Source organism: Armigeres subalbatus, chromosome 3 (genome assembly GCF_024139115.2).
Source record: "Armigeres subalbatus isolate Guangzhou_Male chromosome 3, GZ_Asu_2, whole genome shotgun sequence".
NCBI classification, from domain to species: Eukaryota; Metazoa; Arthropoda; class Insecta; order Diptera; family Culicidae; genus Armigeres; species Armigeres subalbatus.
In genome coordinates, this window is record NC_085141.1 from 139,568,706 (window position 1) to 139,592,609 (window position 23,904).

General features: G+C 39.8%; 1 protein-coding gene and 1 pseudogene across 1 annotated transcript in view; one reads left to right on the plus strand and one right to left on the minus strand.

Annotated features, from left to right (window-relative positions):
- The window catches only part of LOC134219851 (uncharacterized), a 444,111-nt gene that overhangs the window by 18,866 nt on the left and 401,341 nt on the right, over positions 1–23,904 (plus strand). The window contains exon 2 of the mRNA XM_062698736.1: positions 4,237–5,119. The gene's annotated coding sequence lies outside the window, so the exon portion shown is untranslated. The remainder of the gene's footprint in view (positions 1–4,236; positions 5,120–23,904) is intronic.
- Positions 1–23,904, minus strand: part of LOC134222016 (uncharacterized) — a 61,177-nt pseudogene that overhangs the window by 5,505 nt on the left and 31,768 nt on the right.

Below are 23,904 nucleotides of genomic sequence, written 5' to 3' on the forward strand. Positions count from 1 at the left end.
GAGATCAAATTAATCCATTGCGTTATTCCGAGTAGATGTACTACTTTTAAAGAAGGGATCACATTCACCATTGCCTTATTCCGGGCATACGCATTATTTTTTTTAAGGATTCATATCCACGATTACATCAACTTCTTAAGAAGAGATAGACCTTACATAGGACATGAGTTTGATTTCACAAATTTTTACCATGATGCTTTCAAACGGAATTTATGTTCGCGATTCTGCTCCACCAAATAAATTCAGCCTATGTTCGAATATTTTAGAAAAAATGAATAGGAAAACACTTTATTATAATATCTTCATAAATTAACAATAAGATATATAATTTAACAGTAAAGAATATCAAGGGCATACAATACTATCGAAAGATTTGGTCATGTTCGGCATCTCCAAAGAGACACTCTGGAACAAATCTTTGAACGCTGCTCTGTTCGGGCGTCAATAGTCGATGACAATTATGTGTTTGCAAAACTACTTTATTTTCAGGGATTTGTTACATTCGGGAAATGTTACGTTCAGGGAATTGTTATTCGGGAAATTGCATTCAGAATTGTTACATTCAGAAATTGCATTCAGGAAAATTGCATTCAGGGAATTGGTTTTCAGTGATTGTACGTACAATCTTCAATAACAATTCCCTGAATGCAATTTCCTGAATGCAATTTCCTGAATAACAATTCCCTGTATGTAACAATTTCCTGAATGTAACATTTCCCGAATGAAACAATTCCCCGAATGTAACATTTCCCCGAATGCATCTCCTTTCTTTTTGAGTGCGGCACAAGGCGATGGGTATTAAGTAAGCCATGCGAGCAAAGGCGTATGATTGCCGATCCGGAGGTTGCGAGTTCGATTCTCGATGCGGCCTAAGATGCTTCAGGGTGGGAAGCATTTTCGGCTCCTTGTGCACAATGTATCCATTGTACATGCTACACAAGACATTCATGCAACTGGCAGGTACCGGAAAGTTTTAAATAACTGTGGAAATAATAATAGAACACTAAGCTGAAAAACAGTCCAAGTTTCAGATAGAATGTAAAGCCATTGAAGATGAAGACAATGCGCTGAAAGAAGGCAATGCTTTCTTTGAATAAACGCATTTGATCTGTATAAAACGAAGTGAGGAGATAATGCTTTCTTTAAATTAATAAGTTTGCTCGGTATGATGAACGCATCTGCCCGGTTTAAAGCCAAAGGAATGTCTTCTTAAAATGAACGCGTCTGTCCGGTATAAGACGACGGTAGGAGATAATCCCTTCTTTAGGTTATAGCATCGCCCGGTATTAGGGGAAATAAAGTGATAATGTCTTCCTCAAATGAACACATTTGACCGGTATAAGGCAAAGAGGATAGATAGCCCCTTCTTTAAATGAACTCGTTTGTCTGGAATAAAGTGAAAAAATAAAATAAAACAACGCCTTCTTTAAATGATCGCATCTGTCCGGTGTAATGAGAATGGAGGAAGATAATGCCTTCTTTAAATTAAGGCCTCTCGAGACAGAAATTCTGTCCGCAATAAAGCAAAAAAGAGGAGATTATTCGTTTACTGAGCAAGTAGCACGCTTGCCAGGTATAATAAATAATTGATTTGAAGCAATTATATGTTTCAAAACTGCTGTTATATTACACCACATTTATCTAAGAAAATGCTAATTTGTTTGACATAACATTCTGAAAAACGGCATTCTTCCAAAGGTCATTCTGGAAAAGGTAGAATCCATCAAAATCACACCGCAAAAGTTACAGACCGCCTAATTATGTATTGAGAAAATGAATTCGGCAAAATGTTTTTCGGTGAAATATGATACATTCAATACATATTGCGTAATAAGGGATCTTATATATTTTTTTCCTTATTCTGGCCAAATTGGCCTGCATCAAAATAAGAGATCAGATTATTCCTTATTCTCATTCTCAATTAATTCATTCTTGCATTATTTCGAGCTAACGCCTATTTTTGAAGGACCACATCTACCATTTTCTTACTTTGTAAAAATGTCTTCTTTTAAAGAATGCATCACATCCTCCATATTCAGAGCAGATACATGTTATTAAAGAACGAATAATAACATTCGGAACATTATTCCGAGCAGATGCATTATTTTTGAAGAAGGAATCACATTCACCATTGCCTCTTTTCGGGCAAACGCATTATTTTTGTTTACAAGGATTCACATCCACCATTGCATTATATATTTGAAGAAGGTATATACACGACTGGAGTTTGATTCCGAAGATAGGAAAAATATTTGTCAATCGGAATTGCAGTTTGATACTATCTTGGGAGAAAAAAAACTACCTTAGAAAACGCTGAACTCTGACATCTTTATAATTCAACAACACATCTTGGAGGAACAAGAACTACAAATACTACCAAAGCCTATTCAGCTGATATTCTCCTATAAGACACTCTTGAATGTATTTTTGAACGCTGCTTTTATCAGACGCATACAACAGTCGATTGCGAAGATGTGTTTGAAAGAGGTATTTTATTTTCGGGAATTGTTCCATTCGGAAATGTTACATCTGGGGAATTGTTACATTCGGGGAAATTGCATTCGGGGAATTGTTACATTCGGGGAAATTACATTCGGGGAAATTGCATTCGGGGAATTGGTTTTCGGGGAATTGTCGTACAATCGTTTCAGTAACTTTCAAGTTCAGCCCGTCGATCATCTTCCCTAATGCCGTGGAGTCCTTACAGCAAAACCTTGAGCAAGTTGTTTGTAGCGGGCACTTCTTCTTCCGTTCTGGTTGCACCTGCGGCAGTTGCAGTTGCTGCTTCTACTTCTCGCGATTTTTGTGGTAGATTGCCGGCGTCGTCAATTGACAACGGCGAGTAGACATTGCTTGTCAGAATATGCTTGGAGGAGTTTCCATCGCTTCTAGTTGTTGTGCGCTTTGACACCTTGCCAGTGACCGGATCGGCAACTGAATTTCCCGGACCGGGAGAGAAGAACGCCAACGCGCGCAAAACAGCAGAGAAAATGACGAATGTGCAAAAACTTTTCTTTTATGGGCGAATTAAAGACATATACGGACGAGCCGTTGTACGGGACTTGAAAAAACATCAAGCGGAGCGCACACAGCAGCACGAGGCACTGGTAGCATTTTCGACGGAAAACCATCGCATTGATGGTGGTCGTCGGCGTGGTTCCTGCAGATCATTCAACCTCAACGAATCAGATTTTTATATGAATAAGGGTTTGTTCACAAAAAATGCCGTCAGTTGCGGTACCCCGCCACCAGTGGCGATGCTGAAAATGTATTCCAAATGATGGCGTCTTAGTCATAGAGTAGGTAGCCGTCGCGCAATAACAGCACGAAGTGAAATTTCAATGCAAGGTTCCGACAAGCTCCCTTCGACGCGCTCTTGTAATTGTGCAACCGAAGGGCATCTTTCTGTCATCGCCAAACGATTAGGTTTGGCACTTTTGAGAAAATTAATCTCGGATCATCTACTTTTGTATAAAATTCTGATTTCCTCCACCGATGGCCAGACGAGTGGCTTCAGCGGCGGATGCGACTTTAAGTCCATCCAACTGGCAGATTCTAGTCGGCTTCTTGAATCGGTTGACCTCCGGGCATGCTAATAAAGAGACACAAACTATCTTGGCAAACAGCATCCATTTCGTAGAGCTACGTGATCCTCCGTAGCCATTGCGTACAACCCGATTGGGCTGCACCTTTGATTTTTTTTGAGATTGAGAAATATTACTCTTTTCCTTTCGTAAAGTAAAGCCAGATCTGTTTAATTTAAGATTTGAGATCTGCGGCAACTGTTGTTCGGAAAAAATAAAATTATCACCCATATCATATCGAAATAACAGTAGGTCAATGTTTGCATCGTCATCTCAAATGCAAATGATTCTATTTACATTTGTTATTCCACATGGGCATTTTTTGCCAATTTCATGTAACGCAATTCAATCGAACAATTTTGGCCAATTATCGTAGAGCTCACGCCACCCAATTCCATCCAACAACAGCAAGGCCGATACAGGACGGTAACCTGCCACGCCAAATAGTTGCCACCAACAACGCCAATGACGACATTACCGCTGGGTCGAAGGGGAAGGCACTTGGGTACCCAGTGATAACAATGCTAAAAGACTCCTCCTTTCTTTCAGCTCGAGTTTAGTATCATTGTTTAATTGACAGTGAGCGGTTTGAAAGCTGAACAACTTTTCGAAATTTGGCAGTGGAAACGTTATACCTTTCTCATTTTTTTAGCTAATTCCAGTGGAATGTGATTAACTTGAAGCAACAAAGAAGTAATCGACTAACTGCATTCGAATCGCGGAGTGAAAACGTCAGTGTCATAATTGTAGTGCTTTTGCAAACCGTGGAGCACCAAGAACAGTCGACAGCCGTTCGGTTTGCTTTCGGTAAATTCGTTTGACTTCAAACATATAATTATCTGCCACTGCAATTGGGAGCGCGCAGCGCTACCTCGATTGTGACCCCGGTCCGAATTTAACAGTTTGAATCGTTCCACCCCTGGTGGCCACCCGGCGCCTCTACGGCGGCAAAGAAGAGCCTCATCAAAAGTGAAACAATCGCAATAAGATCGCGCCGCGCAACAACGTCGCATCAAGGAGGGATGCTGTTCTGCGTGATCTTGGCGTTCGCCCTTCTGAGTGCAGTCGTCATCTATGCCATTTTCACCGTTGCTTTTTGGTTCTGCTGCGAAGAGTGAAGCGTGTGCGTGTGTGTTTGCGGCGTTCGATAGATTGGCAAAACACGTGATCGAATCCGCGTGGCTCGTGAGTGTTGGCGCAACAGAAGAGATGTGCTTTTGAAATTGATGATCACCGAAGTGCCTGTTGAAGGATGAAGAAGAGTGCGGTCATTAGCAGCAAGAGAAGAAAAACAAATTCAAAACGTGTAGCGGCTACTGGTCAGAGTGTTTGCATCTGATACTGGAGAAAATGTGTGCAATTTGAATGCTTGTTAGAAGGTGTAAACATGTAAAGCTAAGATTTGAAAACCAACTTTGGTTGATGCAGTCAAAGTTAAATAAGGGAAGGTTTTCAATTGCTGCCTGTTTATTAATCGACTTCGGATCCGGTATTATGAAGTCATGACAAAAAATCATCACAAGATTGTTAGCAAGGTAAGTGGATTGATTAGCATTTTCCCGGTACTTGCGATGGTGAGATGCGCAATGTTCGAAATGTCTTATTAACAATTCGGAGCCACCAATTGTGAGAAAATAGTTTTCTAGTTGTTAACTGGGGCTGCGGCTGTGGTGTCGAAATTTTGATAGCATGAGAAGTGATGTTCGAATTATTAATTATGAATTATTATTTTGCTTAGTTTTTGCAACAAATATAATTCCCTCAAAAAGATTTTATGAATAATAATATATTACAGTATCGATAAGAAACATGATATTACCATAACTATATTTTGTGCCTATGTTTTTCGAATTCTGTGGATCTTTGTTCAAATTAATTGATTTGATAAAAATCAATTCTAAAAATATTTAAAAAATGCCATACCATTTTTGTGAAAATTTTCGATTATGTCCTAGTTTAACAAATTCTGTTTTAAACATTCAGATGTAACGATTCACATAAGTATTTTTACATTATGCGACAGCTAGCTGATGCCATTTTAGAATTGTTGAAAATCTTGATAATTGCATCTGGTCGCTAATCTAAGGGTTGGATCAAGTTCTTGTTTTTGCCGTACGTGTACTGCTTGATTGAATAGTGTCAGCATGCAGGGCTGCAGCAGGGTAAACATACGGCATGACCAGGGATTGAAAGAAATGAAAAAAACTCACACTTGTCATTTCTGTATACACTCACGATATGTGGAATATCGTGAAAAACGTTTTTCGTAAGCTGATGAATTTATTTATACTCCGTAATAAATTTCTTTATAGTGTATCCATTGTATTTGCAAAACAAGAGACATACTCATGCAATGGTGGACATAGAAAAGCTAATGAAATGCTAATAGAACACTTACCTGATACTTGATGGGCTACAGCTCTTCGATGAACCTACGCCGAATGGAGTATCCTTCTCCACTGGACTCGATCCTGGGCCAATCGATTCCTCCCCTAGCAGCACAATCCACGTTGATTTGGTTGATATAACTCATATATGACCAAATTTAGTCTTATATGAGTATAATAGACTGATTTACAACATGTGTGTTGCTCGGGTCCTCTACTAAATATTATCTTCGCTTGACGTTCTTCCGGCATACGAACAACGTGACCAGCCCACCGTAGTCTGTCGTGTTGTATAAGCTTAATAATATCCATACGAACAACGTGACCAGCCCACCGTAGTCTGCCGTGTTGTATAAGCTTTATACACCTGGTACAATTCGTGATTGATGCGACGCCACCAGATGCCGTTCTCCTGTTTACCGCCGAGTATTGTCCGCAGCACCTTACGCTCAAACACTCCGAAAGCTCTCCGATCAGCCTCCTTTAACGTCCATGTCTCATGGCCGTATAAAGCCACCGGAAGAATCAGAGTAGTATACAGCGCCAGTTTTGTTTTCGTTTGCAGACTACGGGACTTAAGCTGGTTACGAATTCCGTAATAAGCCCTATTTGCAGCTGCAATACGCCTTTTCACCTCGCGGGTAACATCATTATCGCACGCCACTAATGTTCCAAGATACACAAATTCTTCCACCACTTCAAATTTTTCACCATTTCGCTACCACTACCACTAATGAACCCACGTTGATTGCCAGCGACCATGTACTTCGTTTTGCTGGTATTGATCGTGAGTCCAATCCTTGCTGTCTCCCTCTTAAAAGGCACAAAAGCCTCTTCCACGGCACGGCGATCAATCCCGATAATATCGATATCGTCCGCAAATCCCAGGAGCATATGCGATCTTGTGATAATGGTACCGCTTCTTTGCACACCAGCTCTCCGAATCGCTCCCTCGAGCGCTATATTGAACAGTAGATTCGAGAGTGCATCACCCTGCTTTAATCCATCTAAGGTAACAAATGATGTCGATATTTCATCCGCAACCCTTACACTTGATTTTGATCCGTCAAACGTTATACGAATCAGCCGTATCAGTTTCGCCGGAAAACCATGTTCAAGCATAATTTGCCATAATTCATTCCGTTTCACTGAATCGTACGCCGCCTTGAAATCAATAAACAGATAATGTGTCTGCAATAGACTGGCCCAGATTACTATGGGGAGAGAAAAATGTTGTCGAATTCCACGGGGCACCCCCCAGAATTGTGTCTTTGGGTGAGAAAATCAATCTCTGAAAATTTCAGCTCAATCGCTTGTTGCATAAGCTGGCGCATTTGATTTGAAGTTTGTATGGGGATTTCAGCCAAAATGTATAGGAAAATACACCTCCGTCACTCATTCGATCTGGAAATTGGTTCTGATTGCTCGATTGACCTCAGAATTGCAAAAACGGCAGTTGGTATGCCACAGAACAATTTCACAGAACATTGCATGATGATCAAATGAACTTTTATATAATTTTCGGCTGATTTATTAGGAGCTGATTTGTGTATTTTTGGGTTTTTTGATCGAATCGCATCAGCCGAAACCTATATAAAAGTTCATTTAATCATCATACAATGTTCTGTGAAATTGTTCTGTGGCATACCAACTGCCGTTTTTGCAATTCTGAGGTCAATCGAGCAATAAGAACCAATTTCCAGATCGAATGAGTGACGGAGGTGTATTTTCCTATACATTTTGGCTGAAATCTCCATACAAACTTCAAATCAAATGCGCCAGCTTATGCAACAAGCGATTGAGCTGAAATTTTCAGAGAATGATTTTCTTACCCAAAGGTAAAATCCTGGGGGGTGCCCCGTGGAATCGGACGACTTTTTGTATCCTGGGCCAGTCTAGTCTGCAAGTTGTACTCCCGGAATTTATTAAGGATTTGTCTCAGGGTAAACATTTGATCCGTTGTTGATCGGCCCTCACGAAAACCAGCTTGGTATTCGCCGACGAAGGATTGAAGAGTCTCAATCTGTTGAACAGGATACGGGACATAATTTTGTATGCCGAATTAAGGAGGGTTATTCCTCGGTAATTGGCGCACTCCAGTCTGTGCCCTTTCTTAAAGAGAGGACAAATGAGGCCGTCCAACCAGCTAGCAGGCATTTCCTCGTCTACCCATATTTTCGACATAATATGGTGCAAAACTTCATAAAGCTGCTCACTGCCATGTTTGAGAAGTTCAGCCGGGAGCTGGTCCTTCCCCGCAGCCTTATTGTTTTTCAGCTCTTTAACAGCTTTTTTAACCTCATCTAGTGTAGGCGACTCCACGGCTTGTCCATCGTCGCTATTATTTATTTTGTTCACCGATGCACCGTCACTTCCTCTATTCAACAAAGTCTCGAAGTGTTGCTTCCACCTTGCAGCCATTTCGGTTTTATCTGTCAGCAAAAGTTCAACATATTTTTCTTAACTAATAACTGTCATCTTTTAATTTTGGTTTAGCTGCGTCGCAGCAAGCATAAAATAAAGATCTGACATCTGTTCTTTGCTTCAGTGTTGATAGTGATGCCCTTGAAAACGTGAGGTGAAACAATTTTGGACTCCGAAAAGCTCGTCCTAAAACTATCGAACGAGGGCATTACGTTCCGAAGTTTGGGAAAAGTGTGTCAGCTTTTGAAAAACTTTTTGTTGAAACTCGAACCAACCAATCAATCAACCAATCATCAAAGACCCATGCAATTTAGTAAATGCTGCAATTACATTCTGGACCCGAAATTTGTAATTGACTGATGACCCTTCAGAATGCACGGAACTGTTTTACGTAGTTTATGCTTAGGGTCACTTCTTAGATAGAACCCTTCTGCTAAAGTGGAGGTGATAGACGTACTTCGCCATACATCTTGTACGTATATTGCCTTCACTTGTAAGTGTTGGCAATGTTATGTGATGAGTGTTGCCGAGAAATTCGTAGAATTGTGAGGGTGAATTGTTTGTGAATGGCAGGTAAAACTCGTCTTTATGTGTAGGTCTTCCCAGTGCAGTTGCGACTGCAGTAGAGCAGGGTGTGATTAGCCTCCACCACCCTGTAAGACCGCAGTCAACCATTTTCAACCCAACACCAGAGGGTTAGAAGCACCACCGAAGTAGCCAAGAAGGGGTGGCGTAATCGGATTGATGCAATGATGCCAGGTGACTGACCTGGAAAAGGAGGTCATGACCCTAGGATGCGGAAATCAAGCCCAAAACCGTTGACCATTCCAACGCATTTAGAAGTGAACGGATGTTTAATATCCAAATCACCAAAGTTACTAAGATAGATAAGGATGAAGTGATGAGAGTTTGTGGATGAAGACCAGGCATAGAGGACGTCAGAACCCCGCCGTCTTTATGGTTAAAAAAAATTCCCCAAGCCACTCCGACGTTACTACCGGCTACCGACGCGTAGGTGACCGAAGAAGAAAGGTAGAGAGGGAGTAGAAAGTCGCGAGGAGAAGAATCCGCCGCCGTCGCTGCATAGGGCGTCCAACAGTGAAGGAAGCCTAGATTCCATAGCGAGTTGGAGTACAGCCGCCGTCGCCGGCGTAGATGCCCTCGCGAAGACGAGGAAGGACGGAAGAAGAGGATGGACGGGAGAAGAGGAAGCAAAGAAGTGAAGTGGTGGAGTGCTGCTAGGAAGAGGCGCCCCAAAGACAGGTTAGCTACACTTAGGAAAGTGAAGACAAAAGTCAATCACCCTTATTCTTGTTTACGGACGAACGATACTCAGGTAACGCGTAAGCATTAAATAAAGCATTCAAGTGGCATTATATACGCCTTTACTGCAAAACATTAAATGCCAATAAGCCCTTTAGTCGCCTTTGGTGCTAATTTAATGCAGGTTTTGGCCCAATATATGGCTTCTGTTAAATCCTACTTTATCGATAAAATAGAAATTTTGCTGAGTAGCATTTATTCAGCAACCGAAATGCTGAATAAATGCCTAACTTTAAAAACAAGAAAAAAGGTTTTTTCCTTTTAGCACAAAGTTTTTTTTTATAATATATCGTTTTTATATTTTCAAATTCAAATGGAATACAATTTTTTCTTTCCGAGCGGGATTCGAGCCCGCGCTCTTGCCACCCGACGGTGTAGTCATCGCCCTTACCAGCTGGCTCATAAGAAAGAGATGGTAGTGGGAATAATTTTGCCCAACATAAACATTACGCCCCTTCAGGAACATTGAAACTTAATCTAACGCATATCAACATTGAAACTTAATCTAACGCATCAATGCAATCATCACAAACGTCATACCCCAGGTGCAATGAAAAAGCTACAGTAGTGCCGCTTTAAAGCATCCATCGAACATAGTGCAATGGAATAATAAAATGTAGATAAAGTATGTAATTAATGATAGGGTACTCCTGTCAGTGGTCGGAATGGAAAAAAAACCTTGTGCACGTACCGATTTCTATTCTCAACTGTAGGTTTATTGGACAAATAGTCCCCGCTATATGTTTCATATTGGAAAACGTTCGACGTATGAACACTATAGGCTTTAAAGTGGCACTAATGTAGCTGTTTCATTGCACTTCACGAAAAAAACAACATTGTGCATTCAAAATGCCATTATAAGACTATGCCTCTCATGATTGCTTTGAGAATGCTTATTTAGAACAGCCAGGTTTTCAGAATGCTTATATACACATGGAGCATATGCAATGTGAGTATAATGCTGCTATAGTGCTTACTTTAATGCTTATCGGTTACTTGCGAATGAATGCGATTCGTTCGAACCGTTTCTCCATTTGATTTTGCTGGCGTAAACGAGAATGCGCTTCAACTTTCGTTCGAAAGCGCGTTCGTACGTAAACAAGAATAAGGGTGAATAAAGTGTCGCAAAGTGAAGCTCTGTGGTTTTCCCTGCGTTTTGATTGCGACCATAGCTCAGGGCATACTTACCCAATTATTACACAATCTAGCATAGTATGTGGCATTCTATTCGAGTGTGTGTTGACTGGGAAAGTACCATTCGACCAACATTCCTACCCAGCTTCAACGACATCTCTCACTTATGAGGGACCCCATTGTCCAACAGTTGGAGCCACCCAATTCATACACCACGCTCACATCCTAGTGCAATAATAGATACCTCGACAGAGAATAAAGCGTAGTGGATGACTATTGAATTTCATAACATGCTATAAAATACCTTGTAGAATCAACCCATGCAAGCTCTTCTACTCGATTTATTACACGACCTTAGTACAAGAAACGGAACACAAGATTTAATAGCATGCAAGCTACGACGCATAACGCCAATCGGTTCAGTAGTTTCCTAGTCTGTAAGGTTCAGGCAGAAATTAATTTTTGTGCTTATAGAATACAGATTGTGTTGTTTAATAATGAACGAGAAAGACAGTAAACCGGTTAGTATAAATATTTTTCTCAAACTTCTTGCCACGTTCTGTATTGTTAATATCGCCAAAATAATGTCAAAATACGACTTTCCATCGTGCCACAGTGACTGGAGTTAATTGAATTAATCCGTGGAATCTGCGGGATAATTTTTCACTTTATACCCCATTAGTGCTGCGTTGTTAATTGGAGTGGATACTTCCGGATGCCTTTCGATACTTATTCTCTGATGGCATGGATGATGGAACCATCACCGCAAAAGAGTCGGAGACATTTTGTAGGGTAAAGGTACCATCAGTTGAGGTGTTAGCATATCCTCAATAGGATTTTTTTTTAAATCGATAATTATGCGAAATTTGCAGTTTTAATACCTTAGAAACTTAGAAAAACTTATAAATTTGGTAACAACTATGAGATTGTCGCTATTTGATATTAACAACTACCAAAAATATATTGCATCACTAATGGGTACAATGTTCCTTAAGTGGTGGTAAAAATTAACCTTGGTTCGCATAGTGGTGCTATCCATTGATTTCTTATTAGACTGGTTCAGTTGCTCCACTATTAGTACAAGATATTCAATTTCATCAAGCAAAATCATTGTTTTCAATAACAGCACATTTGAAGCACGCCGCATAAACTTGAACAATCGTAAAGTAGCAAAAGACCCAATAGTGGAGGAACTAACCACGTTTCACCACTATTTGTTGCTTACCTCAACAGTGTAATAGATAGATCATTGAACATATTTCATCCGAATCGTGTTGTAATTGCAGCAGCATCCATAATTGCCACCTAAAATAGTACCTCCAATGATTGGTGAAGTGTTCCAATAGTTGCGGTATTTTTTAATTCATGTTCCTATAGTTGCGAATCCCATTGTTTTCATACGGGATTCGCAACTATGGGAACACTACCGCAACTATTGGTGCAAAGCCAGGAAAACGATAAGGTATTTTAGTGATACTTTACCGATTTTAAGGGAAATCCAAACCTGTTTTCTTTTATTTTGTCTACTGACATGTGGACAAATTGATGGACTACATGGGTTGCTGCGTTTAATACGTAGATTTTGTAAAAACAAGACTACCGCAACTATAGGAACACCCACAACTATCGGATCTTTTACCCTATAATAAAAAAATGTTAAGAAACTGGAAATGGAAAATAGGTTGATCTATAGGTGATCTAAAAGATGCTATGTGTTAACCTTCTTCGGATATTAGAAAAAAACTTACGAATAAGATGTTAGGGTCATATTGACCCAGAAATGTAAATGCTTATAAAACAGTCAAATTATAACCAAATTGCAAAGTTTATATACCGTTCGAAAGATAAACTCATCAATTTTGTGGCTATGTGGTGATATGCTGGTTCTGGAGACAATGGCCACCGGGAAACGACTTCCACGGGGACCTTGTCGGTCATATAAGGGGAACAAAAAAATCGCTCCATATATGCCATTCGATCGCTAATTCTTCATAGATTCTCTTAAAACGGTAATGTATGGTCCATGAGAGGGCTTCCGATGAAAGTGGCCACTCCTGGTACATGCAAGGTGCCGCAGGAGAGGACATTTCCGTTTTAGCACCAAAATATACCGTGCGGCGGCTATGTCCTCATGATTTTCCACAAAATATATGATAATGCACTTGAAATCGCTAAGTGGCCACATTGGCCACTCTTGGAGCCTATGAGGTGCCCCCGTAAAAGGGGACATTTCCGTTTTAACACCAAAATATGTCGTGCGATAGCTCTTTCGTCATGATTTTCCACAAAATAGATGATTATGTGCTCGAAATCGATAAAAGACCATATTGGCCACTCTTGGAACCTATGAGGTGCCCTTGGGGAACCCGTAGAAAGGAATATTTCCGTTTAAACTCCAAAATATGCCATGCGGTGGCTCATTCGTCATGATTTTCCACAAAATAGATGATTATGCGCTCGAAATCGATAATTGGCCACATTGGCCACTCTTGGAGCCTATGAGGTGCCCTCGGGAAACCCGTAAAAGGGGACATTTCCGTTTTAACACCAAAATATGTCGTGTGGCGGCTCTATTATCATGATTTTCCACCAAACAGATGGTCATGTGCTTGAAATCTATAAATATCACATTGGCCACTCCTTGTATATGCAAGGTGCCCCCGGGGAACCCGTAGGAGAGGACATTTCCGTTCTGGCACCAAAATGTGCGGTGCTGCGGCTCTTTCATCATGATTTGCCACAAAATAGATGATTATGCGCTCGAAATCGATAAGTGACCACATTGGCCACTCTTGGAGCCTATGAGGTGCCCTCGGGGAAACCGTAAAAGAGGACATTTCCGTTTTAACACCAAAATATGCCGTGCGGCAGTTCCTTCGTCATGATTTTCACACAAAATAGATGATTATGCGCTTGAAATCGATAATTGACCACATTGGCCGCTCTTGGAGTCTACCAGGGGCCCCCAGGGAACCCGTAGAATGGGATATTTCCGTTTTAACACCGAAATATGCCGAGCGGCGACTCTTTCGGTGTGTTTTCCCACCACAGAGATGGTTATTCACTCGAAATCAATAAGTGATCACATTGGCCACTCTTGAACCACACATCGTGCACACGTTTACGTGTGCATTACTCCATTTGATGCTGGGTACCTTGCGTGAACGCGGCGTGCAAGCAGCGTGAAAAAACTTTACGTGGACATCGGCCCTTAAAGACATGCCGTGCAGCGACTCTTTCACTATAATTTTCCATCAAATAGTTGGTAATGCTCTTGAAATCTAATATCAACCCGGGGGAACCCCAGGCCCAATTTCGGTAATTGTGGAGTGCCTTGAAGAATTCATTGAAAGTGTCTGTGCACACAAAATCTAACTCACTTTTGAGGAACTTTTCCTCAACCGAATTGCTCGCAGTAAATAGCATTTGACGAAAATCCTGCCCTATTGTTTCCTATTGAAAATTGGCCAGATCGGACTATGGGCTCCGAAGTTATACTACAAAATACTAGTTTCAGCAGCTACATGGGAAATTCACTTTTCTGGCACTTAAGCTCATCCGATTGGCTTGCAATAAGTTGCGTTCAGCAGAAAGTTTTAGAATGCAAATAAACAAATATGAAAAATAAGAGCTATCTACCTATTAGTGTTATATTAGACTTTTCTTATATATTTCTCAACCCTTTTGAACGAACGATAAAGGCACCATCACCACTAGGTAGATTAATCTTGTTTTTTTTTTTCTATCAAATAGGTCATTCATTCTGAACTTAATATCTACAACCTACAAGGTACCCGCAGGAGTCTCACAGAAAGAGAGATTTTTTTATATCAAAATGTTGCGTTTTCATATCATTGTCCACGGCGATTGGTGAAAACCTCAAACTTCTATGAGTCGATATTGAAGGGACCATCGACTAATGGTAATATCGAGATGCGGAATAGAAAATCTTTGGAGAGCTGTTCGAAGGAATCACCACAGTAGCCCAGAAACTATTTTTTTAATTTGACTCAGTATACTCAATTTCAAATGAAGAACAATTTCAAGCACATAACCAACTTTTTGAAGACTTGCGGCCAGGGTAGATAATGATAGACGAAGATAGAGCTGCCGCAAGCGGCACAGTACATTTGATATAACCATGAAAATGTCCTCTCCTACGGGTTCGCAGGGCATCTCAAAGGTTCCAAGAGTAGACAATATCACTAATCAACTCCAAGCACATGACCATCTGTTTGGTAGAAAATAACACAGAAAGAGCCACCGCACGGCATATTTTGGTGTTAAAATGGTGCCCCGGGCTCCCGCGGGCACCTCATAGGTTCTATTTTGTGGAAAACCATGATGGGGGCACCTCATAGGTTCTATTTTGTGGAAAATCATGACGAAAGAGACGCCGCACGGCATATTTTGGTGCTAAAACGGAAATGTCCTCTCATACGGAATACCCGGGGGCACCTTGCTTGTACCAGGAGTGGCCAATGTGGTCATTTATCGATTTCAAGCGCATAACCATCTGTTTGGTGGAAAATCATGACAAAAGAGCCGCCGCATGGCATATTTTGGTGCTAAAACGGAAATATCCCCTCCTGCGGGTTCCCCGGGGCGCCTTGCATGCACCAGGAATGGCCAATGTGGTCATTTATCGATTTCAAGCGCATAACCAAACCATCTGTTTGGTGGAAAATCATGACAAAAGAGCCGCCGCATGGCATATTTTGGTGCTAAAACGGCAATGTCCCCTCCTGCGGGTTCCCCGGGGGCACCTTGCATGTACCAGGAGTGGCCAATGTGGTCTTTTATCGATTTCAAGCGCATTATCATCTATTTGGTGGAGAATCATGACAAAAGAGCCGCCGCACGGCATATTTTGGTGCTAAAACGGAAATGTCCCCTCCTGCGGGTTCCCCGGGGGTACCTTGTATGTACCAGGAGTGGCCAATTTGGTCTTTTATCGATTTCAAGCGCATTATCATCTATTTTGTGGAAAATCATGGCGACAGAGCTGCCGCACGGTATATTTTGGTGCTAAAACGGGAATGTCCCCTCCTGCGGGTTCCCCGGGGGCACCTTGCATGTACCAGAAGTGGCCAATGTGGTCACTTATCGATTTCAAGCGCATAACCATCTGATTGGTGGAAAATCATGACAAAAGAGCCGCCGCACGGCATATTTTGGTGCTAAAACGGAAATGTCCCCTCCTGCGGGTTCCCCGGGGCGCCTTGCAGGCATCAGGAGTGGCCAATGTGGTCATTTATCGATTTCAAGCGCATAACCATCTGTTTGGTGGAAAATCATGACAAAAGAGCCGCCGCACGGCATATTTTGGTGCTAAAACGGAAATGTCCTTTCCTGCGGGTTCCCCGGGGCACCTTGCATGTACCAGGAATGGCCAATGTGGTCTTTTATCGATTTCAAGCGCATTATCATCTATTTGGTGGAGAATCATGACAAAAGAGCCGCCGCACGGTATATTTTGGTGCTACAACGGAAATGTCCCCTCCTGTGAATTCCCGAGGGCACCTTGCATGTACCAGGAGTGGCCAATGTGGTCACTTATCGATTTCAAGCGCATAACCATCTGATTGGTGGAAAATCATGACAAAAGAGCCGCCGCACGGCATATTTTGGTGCTAAAACAGAAATGTCCCCTCCTGCGGGTTCCCCGGGGGCACCTTGCATGTACCAGGAGTGGCCAATGTGGTCATTTATCGATTTCAAGCGCATTACCATTTATTTTGTGGAAAATCATGACGACAGAGCCGCCGCATGGTATATGTTGGTGCTAAAACGGAAATGTCCCCTCGTGCGGGTTCCCCGGGGGCACCTTGCATGTACCAGGAGTGGCCACTTTCGTCGGAAGCCCTCTCATGGACCATACATTACCGTTTTAAGAGAATATATGAAGAATTAGCGATCGAATGGCATATATGGAGCGATTTTTATGTTCCTCTTATATGACCGACAAGGTCCCCGTGGAAGTCGTTTCCCGGTGGCCATTGTCTCCAGAACCAGCATATCATCACATAGCCACAAAATTGATGAGTTTATCTTTCGAACGGTATATAAACTTTGTAATTCGGTTAAAATTTGACTGTTTTATAAGCATTTACATTTCTAGGTCAATATGACCCTAACATCTTATTCGTAACTTTTTTTGTAGGGTCGTTCCTGTTGCACCTTAAAATACTTTTTTCATGTCAGATGCTTCATTTCCACAAAATATTAAAAGTCAAGAAATTTCAGAACGATCGGATTAGCAGGTAAAAAGTTATTCTACTTTGAAGTTTCGTTTTGGGTCATATTGACCCCAACATCTTACTAAGGTTAAGGAGTATTTTGTAGAATGATTTCTGGTAGCAGTCATGCATAGCTTTAATATGCGATATGTTCAAACAATCCAATTTTGTTAGAATTTTATTTTAGTTTTTCTATAATCCAAGGTTTAATAGGTGAAGGTGAATCAGCTAAACTGGATCTGCAGAATAAAATTCAGGGCCAAGGCCAGCCGAAAAAATCGGTATAAGAACAATACAATTCGAAAGAGCAAATAATTTTGATGTCCGTCTTCACGCACAGATTACTACGATCTAGATAGATGTGCCACGCTTTGTTTAAAGGCAACTATTATGCAAAGTGAATGCACCTTGGATGCTAAGTCGTTATATCATAGTTTTTGACCTCTAGTTTAAGGATCTGTGTCGATGGAAATATTTCTTTGGTGAAAATTTGACTTTTTTTTACCATTTAAGGGGATATTTTTAACCTGAAAATCTATTCTGATTTTTTAAATTTTTTCGAAGCAAGTTATATAAAATCCAGGCACCACATTTTTTTCCTGACACTTCAAGGAAAATTTTCATATAAAAATAATTTTCATATGATGAAAGTAGCATAAGTTATACTAGAAATACTGTTGACACTGAACATAAATTTCATATTTCGATAGCGAATTCTTTTTGTAACTGCATATCTCATACGTGTCTATTGAAAAAAAAAAAAAAACCAGCAACCTTGCACCGTCCACTTGTTACCATAGAAACAGTATTTAACCCTGGACAGGTCAAGAAAGATGCTCGATTATATTTCAATTCTGTTCATAATCATCTTCTGGAAGGAGGAGACTATGACACAATTTTAGACAAAACCCCTCCTCCAGCGCTACATTAGCTGGTGGGATTGGTCTACCAAATTTTCAGCCCTGTAGCAAAAAAACCATCAAGACAAATCTGAAGTCTGGACATCGGAGATCAACGCAACCCATCCCGCTCAACATGTTTCACTGGGCGTTACTGCCGAAGTCTTGCCGAAGGGTTGTTTTGAATGGAAAATAATGCAATGGTTATTATAAGGTGTTAGAGAGTCTACCACAGGCAGTTGATTGCTATTTTAGTGTAACATTGTTGGACTTCTATTCAGACGCCATACGAACTTTTTGTGACAGTTGAATAGCAGCCGGGCTACCAATCACCGAAAATTTCAGCGCATCACAGAGAGGCCTTAAAAAGTATACGGAGCAAACAACGGAAGTCATCCACAGAAATGTCTATACTATCTAGCAAAACTACAAAATGCCAGATAACCACAAACAGTAGTATGCAAGTAAACTGTTATCCACGGTGGTAGCATATAACAGTAGACACATAATGCAGACGTCCATTGAGGCTCAATCAAGTTTGAAATACAGAACATAAATACTTCTTTGAACTAGTTCGTAGTTTTAATTTTTTGGCATTACACCAACCACTCTGACATATGCCGCCTCGGAAGTCGGAGCTTAGTGTTTATTTAGCACTTCCACAGTTATTAACCGCGAGGTTTCTAGTCCAAGTTACTATTTTCGCATTGGTAGAGGCTAAAACGATGATACTTTGACCAGCGAAGGCGATAAAATTTTCTAGACAAGACCGGGAATCGAACCCAGACACTTTTAGCATGGTCTTGCAGTCTAGCAGTGCATCTTACCGCACGGCTAAGGAAGGCTCCAGATCTATTCATAATAAACCTTAAGAACATTTAAAACTGGCAGTAATTTTAATATAACTAATATTTTTATTAGAAAATTATATGAAAAATGTTTTATATGAAAATGTTCCTTAAAGCACCAGTAAAAAATTAAGTGGCCGGATTTTATATAACTTGTCTTGTTTTAAATATTACCTTAAATACTTAAATACCACCGATGAAATATTTTAATCGACACAGATCCATTAACTAGAGGTCAAAAACTATGATCTAACGGCTTAACATCCGAGGTGCATTCACTTTGCATAATAGTTGCCTTTAAACATAGCGTGTGTGCCACAAAAAATCTGATTTACACGAGGAATTATTGATCAGGCGGATGGCATACAAAAACATGGCACTATCGACACGTATGTAAAAATCAATTTTCACTGTAAGCAATTGACGTCACTGCTAGCGCTGCTCGGGACGAAGCAAGCAAACGCTCTACGATTCAGTTTGGGCTTCTTTTGCACTCATTTATACTGCGATAGCAATCATGTCACTTTTGAACTGTCATTTTCTTTACGAGCATTTTTCTCTATTCTGTATACCGTGGGGCATATGGTCTGAGCTACCCGCCCAATGAAAGTGGTTGACAGAAGTACACCACAACCAGAGAGAAGAAGAAGAAGAAGTATACCGTGGATCAGGCGATTACTCACTTTTTCTCCGGCCTTATAAAGTTTATAATAGCAAAACAGTTTAGGTATTTTAAATGAATCCATTCTCAAATAGCATTTACCAGAGCTTCTGTCAAATATATCGATTGAACTACCGAGATAACATAGTAATTGCCATAAAATCCATGGCCATGGCTCATTAACCTTGAACAGCAGTCGCCTTTGAAGAAATGTGATGCTTAATTCAAATCCAATAATCCTCATTAACTTATATTACTTTGTGGTCTCGTGAGAGATCAACTATTGGAAAAGAAAATTATTGTGATTACCAGTGTTTCACCACCAAAACTGTATTGCTCTAGCACTAATGATGGATGATTGAATCAGTGCCAGCCATAGTTGCCGGAAGCTGAATCAAAACTCGTTTTTTTTTTTTTTTAATTTGATACCTACACCCAACCGGCGGTTGTTTGATTTTCTAACAATTTTGTATAAGAATCTACCAAAACCTGTATAAGAATTGGGCATATGCGAAATTGTTACATTCTTATACAAAAAATGTAAAAAAAGCTTACAAAATTGTTAGATTCTTATACAATATTTGTATAAGAATCTAGCAATTTCGAATATGCCCAGTTCTTATACAGGTTTTGGTAGATTTTTATACAGAATTGTTGGAAAATCTAACAACCGCCGGTTGGGTGTAGATTTTATCTCTTCCAAGAATGTGTAAATCGAAACGATTTGTAGAGTTTATACAATGGCCGCCTGTTCGCTCTGATTTATTCTAAAATTATGAAACCATAGTTTAAATGTTTTCAGGATCACTGATCGACTGGGTTGGCTATTCCTGGCAATGATGATAAACGTAATTTAAAAAACTTTTTTTGGAGGCTTGTCACTGTATGACGCCGCAGTGTACCAGCTCGGACAAAATAAGCCAAAGTATACGGCAGAATGAAATGGGCGCGAGTAAATGAATGACGGTGCGTTTGGCTAATGTACGCATATTGATGGCACATTGTGATGGGAAAGTTAACATTTTCTCCTGGATCTACTGGAGCCATTATATGGCTTTCTCTACGTGCACGATGGATGTTACTTAATTTCGGAAGCATGACAATCGATTATTCGTGAAAATTGTTAAAACAATTAAGACGAAGTTAGAGGTGAGCGAAAAGAAGCAAACTCGTTTCCAGTTACGTCTCGTCGTCATATTTTTAGGCTTTTTTATTTGTCACCATAGGCGTAACTAGAGTCTCGGTCTAGGGGGGGCCATGGCACCAGCTGGTGGGATGTAATTTTCAAAGGCGATTTAAAGCACTGTGCGCATGGATTGCAATAGAAATTGTTTGACTAAGTTTATCGCTCATTCGTCCTAGAACTAACATAAAAAAATAGCGAATAATACAATTGATTTCCAATGATGCTGTGATTGCTTCAAAACGCTGTGTCTGTGTCAACTTGTCTTCTCCATGTTACTAAATGTGGATAAGTGTGTAATCTAAGATTCAAGAATCTTCTTCGAATTATCTATAAATGAAATTCGATATGAGTATATTTCTGAAAGTTTTCAAGCATTTCCATGATTACTTAATGCATAAAGATCTCGATTTTTTTGAAACTTGAAATTTTTGAAACTTTTTAGATGTGGAATAAATTCCACGATTTTTTTTTCATAATCAATATAAGTATTCATGCAATTCCAAAATGCATGCTATGTGCTGAAATAGTTAAGTACCGATGAACACAAATTTGGAATCCTAAAGTGTTTTTTATAAATTCAATGAGTCATAAAATTATGAGTCATAAATCAAATTCCAGAATAACATAGGGTTTTTGAAGTTACTGACGTTAGGAAGAGGCTTTATTATGGTTTTCTGAATAGGTGAGAGATTTCTCTGCAAAAATCAAAGAGACTTGAGAAGCAACCAAATCGATCTGAATTGTGTGTAAAAGAAATGTTTTCTGATACGAACTGGTTTCTTAATCTATTTTTTTTATCCTAAGAAATAAATTCTAACTAAAGCAGGCACAAGAGTTTTCCGATGATCCTTATGAAATCGCCAAAAAATTAAATGGAACAAGATCCTTTGAGGATTATAAAAATATTTCTTTAATGCAATCTCTGTTGTGAGTGCGAAGGTTGCCTAAGTTTTGTCCTAATACTTTCAATGGAATGCGTTGTTGATTTTTCTGTCATTGTAACAAAGATTCTTAAGTTTTATAATTTTATATTTTTCTGTGCCAGAATTATATAGCGAGAGCAAAAAGCTCCATAGGAATTTGATCAACTGTTTTGCGGCATACCTTGCGATTAACTCGAAGATTTTCGAAAGAATGATCGTTCGAAATTTCATTGACCGGATTTGTGTACATGTGATCATTTTGATGTAGTTGCTTCAGTCTTTTTTGAAGCGGATGGTAGCTGAAAAGAACAGAAATATTTATAGCTTAATACAATTATGTTTTTATGTTTCTGCGACCAGGATACTAGTCAAACAAATGCAGAACAAATTTATTATTTTAAGCTAGCAACTGAATTAGAAGCGGCATTGATTTTAGCTTAAAAATCGAGAAAATTTTCCCGGGGGTCCAACTTAAATATTTCGATGCTTTGCTGAACAAATGGTCATAGATGTGATAACGCAACAAATATATGTTTATAGAATTCATAATTAAAATTAAGAGATGTGTAGGAAATATGTAAATGAAATAAAAACTGACTAAGTTGGAATTACTTTTCAAAATTTTCTGGGGGGGCCACAAGTAGGTCTGGAGGGGGCCAGGCCCCCCCCGGTCCCCCCTTATTTACGCCAATGTTTGTCACGAGCGTTACAACAACACTTTTACTTCCTGATACGATCGTGTTCTGATTTGTTTCTGTTTGAAACCTGAAATAAACTTGCATCTAAATTGATTTATTTTTTGATTTCTGGAATAAGCACTAGCGACAAGGCACATCCAATTCCTACTTCACACACAATCCAAAGGTGGAAAAAATAAAAGCCGCAAAAATATTCTGCCTTTCCGCTAAACTGTGGTGGCAAGAAGCGCAAAAATGCCTTTTTTTTCACGTGAGAAACATTCTTGACCAGACCGCAATTATACCGAACGCAGCTCTGTCTCTGCTGGCAAGCAACGAGACCAGCCAGTGATGACGACGCCGTCGTTGGTTGGGCTGCGATGCGAAAATCATTGAAGGATATCATTCATCGCGCCGTTTGGCATTCCCGACGTCCCGAGACACCTCGCATGGTTCATGTGGGAAGTCGGTTTGCTGCGTTTCCGCTGTGGGATTATCGCGTGAGAACTCACACTGAGATCTGCTTTCGGAAAATTGGCGCTGGGCTTTAAAATGATGACGCTGGTCATTAGTTCGAAGGCCGTTAGGCGAAACGAACGTTAGGTTGAGTATATTTAAAATAATGTATTATGGTAGACAACGATGTTGGAAAATGTCTACAAGTCGAAACATAGAGAAAATGCATAAAAAGAAGAGAAAAATAAAGCACTAAAGATAAATGAAGATGAAAGAAGTAAAAACAAAAGGTTTTGTATGGATTCTCAACAATATACGAAGTGATAGTAAAACAGTTGATAAGGATGAAGTAAACAAAAAAATATTTGTCAAAGAACTGTGAGATTATCTAGAAATTACATGGTTGGGAATAAGAATTTTTCCATAGAAACATTAAAAATTCCAGTAATAATACTGAGCTGAAATTTACAAAAGGCTTAAAAATTCCATAAACAAAAATATAAAAGTTTTCCCAAAACCAAAAATAAATTGTAATATCAAAGTTGCAATTAAAAATTCATTTTGTAATGCAGGCATACCTCGATAGTACGTACACCTCCGTAATTTTAGTGTACGTACTATCGAAGCAAAAAAATAACGAACAAAAAAAATGTTTTTTGCCTTTCTATTTATTTGGGAATGGTGTAATGTTTATAAAACCGCTCGGAAGTCAAAATTTCGATAGAAGGCTCTGTATTCTAAGCAAATTTATATTTGATATAGTACACAACGGACCAGCATGACCAGTATTTGTCTGTTTGTTATGCCTTTCTCGTATGCAAGTATTTTCACTCAAGCTGAATAATTTTCGTTATTTTGTATTCTTTACTTACGAGAACCTATACTAAAGACTTCAGAGCAAAATATCCTGCCGGCCCGAAGGAATCAAACGTACCATTGTGCAACGTAAATCTTGATGTTACGTTCATCAATTTTCGATAGCAGCATCAACCCAAATCGATTCACCTAGTAGTGATGCCTTTTCCTAAGTACACTGGAGTCGGTTTTTACACACAACATGGTTAGTGGATACACCACTCGAAACTAAGATACGTCCTCTGGAATGCAAGTACAATTAAACTAAATATTGAATTATCTTATGCATGAATTTACGAATCAACGAA